Source organism: Nicotiana attenuata, unplaced genomic scaffold (genome assembly GCF_001879085.1).
Source record: "Nicotiana attenuata strain UT unplaced genomic scaffold, NIATTr2, whole genome shotgun sequence".
Taxonomy (NCBI): Eukaryota; Viridiplantae; Streptophyta; class Magnoliopsida; order Solanales; family Solanaceae; genus Nicotiana; species Nicotiana attenuata.
Window position 1 is genome coordinate 56,345 of NW_017672475.1, and position 5,966 is coordinate 62,310.

Below are 5,966 nucleotides of genomic sequence, written 5' to 3' on the forward strand. Positions count from 1 at the left end.
AATAGTGAAATAAATGAGAAAAAAAATTATAATAAATAATTTACTCGTGTCAGTAATTTTTTTAATAGCAATCAAAACTCAATCTATTTACAAAACTAAGAATAAATAAGAGTAATTTTTTTATAAATTATACAATGCAGGTTTAAAAAATAATGGTAAAATAGAGATAAATTTTATAGTAATAGGTTTTCAAAGAATATCTATTTACCCTTTACATGAACTTTAGTTATAATTTAGAAAAAATATACTAATAACAATCAAAACTCAAAAATTTATATACACATGGAGAATAATAAAAATAGTTGAATTTAAAATATCACACGCACACACATACCGACATACATTTTATGCATTTTAATATACATAATATTAAAATAATAATAATAAAGTAGCAATACATTTTGTAATAAATTCCTAATACGATTATTTTATTTATAATATTAGTGAACTTAGATTAAATTGGATAATAAAATATAATATTATTTAAATTATGAATAAACACCAGCATTAAAAATATCCAGATAATATAAAAAAGGTATTACATATTGGGAGTTGAAAATGTCAAAGGGTAAATTGACATTGCGTAGGATGAAAGGATGAAAATGATAATTATTCAAAATTGGAGGATGAGTTTGATTTTTAGAGTAAACTTGGGGGATATAAATGATTTTCACCCGTTTGAAAAAGGCGAAAGCCCCTATAACTAGGGTTTATCCGAAGAATAACCTCTCTCAAATATTACAAATTAAAAAGAACCTACATAAGAATAAATTCATTAAGAAATAACTGAAATACAACTAGATATACATTACGTACATTGCATGTATATTTAAAGAAATAGTGATTGAGATTTGAGAATGGGGATATTACAGCTCATTTTGTAGGAACTCAAATTGCTGTTTACAGTGTCGTCATACTATCGCTAGGTAGCATCTTTAGTCAAGTTTTTCCTCTTATTAATAGGGACAGTTTGAGGAGCTTAGGGTCGTCAGGGCATTTTGGGCAAATTGCAATTCTTTTCAAGGGCATTTTGGAAAAATTGTAAACCTTTTGGCCTAAGTCACGTGCTAACCCTGCTTTAGTTTTGACACGTTCTTTTGCACCGCTCAAACGACCAGACACTGGTTCTTCCTCCAGCTTTGCGTTTCTACGCTGTTCTTCCTCGAAGTTGTGACAGCTGCTCAACTCCTCTTCCAATTTCCTTCGTCTCTCTCAATCTTCTCTTTTCCTGGAAAATTTATTCGTGTTGGTTGTACAGTTATATGGTGAGTTTTGATTTCTTATTTCTTGATTTTTGAAATAGCTGTTGCGTAGAAATTGTTTGAATTGAGTACATTGTTCCAGAAAAAACTGGGACAATTACCTAATTACTGAAGAAAGTGATTATAAACTACAGGTTTCTAAGAGTATGACTGCTTGTTAAAGCACACACATCTAGCCCCCCAAGCACAAATTTTTCCGTTTCCACGTTGCAATTAGGGATTGATAAAGCGAGTGGGTGAGGTAGGCAAGGCAATTACGAGAGTTAAGAATGTAGTTATGTTAAATTCTCAACTAAAGTCGCTTTGTATCGCTAGGATTATATCTGCCAAAATTCCAAAATTGAATTAGTTCCTGGACTCACTCATTTGCCGTCTTCAACTTTACAAAGTGATTTAACTTCTGCTATCCACTTATTAGATTCAGTAATAATCTCTTAAATTTTACTACTCTTACAGGTATTTAATTAAAAGGTTGGAAATAGTTTAGTCTTTTCTACTAATATAATTGGTTAAGGAAAGAGAACATATCTGTATTTAGTATATAATTTCGTAAAATAATGTTACTGTACTATAGGTTCATGATCTTTAAGCTATAAATAAGTTTAGGTGATTGTCAATGTTAATGCATTGCTTGTTCTTTACTTGCATTTTTAAAGTAAAAAAGGAACTACTAACCAGTAATCGATGTTGCAAATTATGTTACTGTGTTTGATGTTATTATATTAGTTCTTTGCTGTATATTTGTTCTCTGCTTCCTCCAGATTTGCACAGCGTCTATGCTGTTCTTCCTCCAAATTTTCACAATTGCTCAACTCCTCTTCCAATTTTCTGTCTCTTTCAGTCTTCTCTTCCTGCACATATTTATTAGCATTGGTTGTACAGTTATAAGGTGAGTTTTGCTTTCTTATTTTCTTGATTTTTGGAATAGATGTCGCGTAAAAATTAGGTAAAACTGTGAAAGCTCTTATAATTTTTGGAATAGTTGTTGCGTAGAACAACTCAAACTGTTGTTTTTATTACTCTTCCATGTTTTTATTACTCTAATGATCCTATTAGTGCGAGGAAAGATGCATTATTATTAGAGCAGTAGGTCGAGTTGACACTGGTAATCAAATGAAAGATGCATTTAATGTGGCTGTTGTAGAACACATCAATTGGGTATTCATATTGAATAATTATCTTTGAATTGTTGAACCACAAATCTTCTTTTAAAGAACAAGGGAAAGAAAAAAGAAATCAAATCATAAGACTTGTTAATTTCGTAAAACTCCTGGGGCAATTACTTTTTCTTTTATTAATGAATTGGGACAGCAACAACAACAAACTCAGTGTAATTCCACAAGTGGGGTCTGCGGAGGGTAGTATGGGGATAGATTGATAATGTAAGTGGTAATAGTTTTAATCTCCTGATTCTCATACCCTGGACTGTCATTTTGACGTCTGCTCCCTTTCCGTTCTCTTGTGGGGAAAAATTAAACTAGAGTTCTGTTTTATCTTTTGGAATTTGGACCCCCGTTAGTACTTTATGCTTGCTTGTACTATCAAATTTTATCTACATCTTTTAAGTTTGTCATATGATGTGCTATCGTTAGCTAATATTTCCTTCTGTACGAGCTAAGTTAGAAAGCTCTTATATGTGAACCAAAGTTTCTAAAGTGATGTGCTATTCGTGAGCAATATACCAGTTTTGCATGAGCAAAGGAAGAATGTGCTTCCTTTGGCAGAAAGATACAAACTCACTATCTAAAAGGTCTTGTACAGATAATAAGTACAGGTGAAAGGTGAAACAAAGAAATAAGAAACATCATCTGCCAGTAAACTATGAGTCTGCTGATAGAAACTTACTTTAGAAAAAGAAAAAATCATCTGACTGAGCATGTTCGATTACTTAGTCATAGATAGTCTTCTCATCGCGATGCAGCTTTCCTGTTAGTATATGCTTTTTCTTAGAAAGGGAGATAAAGGAACTTTTAGTTCTCTTTCTCGGATTTGCCTTGTGCTCGATCTGATATTAATAGCGTGAAGATGGTTCATTATGTTGAAAGTCGAGTTTTCCTATGTGGGTCAAGTGGATTTCCAATTAGTTCCCCATATATAATCACGCCTAAGCAATTTTTACTGAGATACAATATTTTAGTTATTGCGTTTACTGTAGCTGTTATTTTATAGTTTGAGTTTCTCTTTAATTACATTCTATTTGTTTTTTTGGACTCCTTTAATTAAGAAATTTAATTTTTAGGTTGATAGCTATCTGAATATTAATGTTAGAGCATTTGGTGGCATGACAGTGTTAATGGTGTAGGAGATAAGTTTCACTAATTTATTATGACTGAGTACTACAATAACAATTAATCTATCTAACATATTCACTTTTCCTGAATTGTTTATAACAAGAGTACAAAAAGGAGTGGTGTATAGAATCTAGAAACTCTGTCACTAACCTAATGATTGTACAAAAACTTGGATTTAACTGCAATATAGTGTCAAAGATAGCTTGTTCTTTCTTGTAAACAAATGGTGTTTGGCTTAATGTAGATGTTCAAATGCTTACAATTGCATCCGCAGGTGCCAACATGCTTCAGATATTGAACCTTTTTTTTTTTTTTTGGGGGGGGGGGGGGGGGGNGGTTATTTGAATTAAGCTCATTTTTTGTTTACTTTTATAAGACTTTACTTAAGAAGATCTTATTCTATTTAGGTGGACAATCATTTGAGGCTATCACAGGAAGATGGTTGTTTCAATTAAGGTCAATTTTTGTTTACTTTTATAAGACTTTACTTAACAAGATCTTATTCTATTTTGGACAATCATTTGAGGCTATCACAGGAAGATGGCTGCACATTTTAGCTTTCAATATGTCACTTCAAGCTTTGTTGCTGCTCTCTAGCAAGCAGAGTATGTTCATAGGCTTCTCTTCTATCTATACTTAAGATTGGATGTCAATTTTAACTGAACATAGCCCGATATAGTTTGTTCTTTCGTTGCAAATGTTATTTGGCTCAATATAGATGTTCAGGTTGCATCTGCAGGTACGAACATGCTTCATATAATTATTCTTCTGAAGGTATTTTCTTGAGTTCCAAGCCTGAGCTACTACAGTTGAAGATATGTTGCATAAATACAATATGTGATACATTATTGATAGGTAAATATTGCCGATTTTATTATTTGAAAAAAATAAATAAAAATTCTTATCGTATAAAAAGATCAAAATAATTGCTTTATTCTGATACGGGTTTCAGTGGTCTATTATTTTCATTCGCTCTACCATTGATTTGTAGGCGTGGTACAATTTGGGTTTGTTGGTCTGATTTGTGCATCAGTTTAGGATCCTCCATTCACGTTTTCTATTTGGTATATTCACCTCTAAACAAAGATTTTTCGAAAATTACTGCATTTAGAGCCATCAGAAATAGGTCACTAATGCTATGCATAAATAGTTGATTTAGGATGAAGTTGCACGGGAGAGAGGAACTTTTTGTTTTCTCTTGATTTGCCTTCTGCTCTATCTGATCTTAATAGTGTCTGAAGATGGTATGATTATGTTGAAACCTGAGTTTTTCCATGTGGGTCAAGCAGATTGTCAGTTAGTTCCCCTTAATGACACTATTATCAATCTTTTTGTGTATCATTTTCTTTTTGTAACTGCTATTTTATAGTTTGAGTTTCTCTTTAGTGCCTTCTTTCTGTTATCTATGATGTTCTATAATTGGTATTTTTTGGATAATAATTTTTTCTGGTTTGTAAAGATGCTCTTCGGGTAACTTGATGCTGCTTTGATAATCCCTTCTACTATATAGGTGTTGAGAATATGTGCTCATCCAGTAGGTACAACACTTTTATTGTTCATATAGGTTCTTCCAACAATAACCAAAGCTTAAATGTAAAAACAAATCTTAAGACAGTAAAATATTCAACATGTTTAAATGGTGTGAACTTCTTCGTTAAGACAATTGGACTTTGATGTTTATTAACGTCGTGCAGAAACTTAATGCGATCAAAATCATCGGATCACATGGCTTCTATCGATCTGGTTTGGCTGCCCCAGAGGCTGGGTTGGCTTAACGTTCTTTTGAGCAAAACTTTATGATGTGTATATTTTTTAGTACCCTAGACACCGTTCTAGGTAACTATTACGTCTCTTGTGGGTTTGTATATATTTGGAAGGACTAGATTTACTGTTGCTAAAGTAAATATTAGTTCATTCTATATGGGACTAGATGGACTAGATTTACTGTTACTAAAGTGATATTAATTTCTATATCTCATTATTTATTCTTCAGTGTTTTGCGACAGACAAAATAAATTAATGGAAATGTGTAGTAGCTACTTTGTATCTCGAATGACATATGTGGCACATAATTGTGGAACATTTAGTCATCTAGAGCTTTGTCTAAAGCAATTTTCAAAAAATTGAGTATATCTATTTTGATCATACAAATAGTAGCATTGCGATTACAACAATCAAAGGCTCTAAAACACGAAGTGACTTCTGATTATCAAAATACCATTTGCTCAACTCTCTCACATTCCACCTCGATATTCTATAGATACGTTAATTCTAAACTATTCCAAGCAATTTTTTTAATTAACTGCTCCAAATAACTTTAAAGGCGAAAAAAAAAGGGATTTTTTTCTTCCTATACCATATATGAAAGTTTATTACCAAAAATGTGCATATTTTGTATATTACTTGTCCAGTC

The 5,966-nt window shown here is 32.0% G+C and overlaps 1 long non-coding RNA gene across 2 annotated transcripts; it reads left to right on the plus strand.

Moving 5' to 3' along the window:
• The first annotated feature begins 1,014 nt into the window (after window positions 1-1,014).
• On the plus strand, window positions 1,015-5,545 carry LOC109213352. 2 transcript variants are annotated; one of them, XR_002066001.1, is made up of 5 exons: window positions 1,020-1,265; window positions 3,961-4,009; window positions 4,090-4,158; window positions 4,280-4,408; window positions 5,248-5,545. It is a non-coding gene; the product is annotated as an uncharacterized LOC109213352 (long non-coding RNA). The 2 variants fall into 2 exon arrangements; XR_002066000.1 differs by having other exon boundaries at window positions 1,015-1,265; window positions 4,090-4,408.
• Window positions 5,546-5,966: the final 421 nt, after the last annotated feature.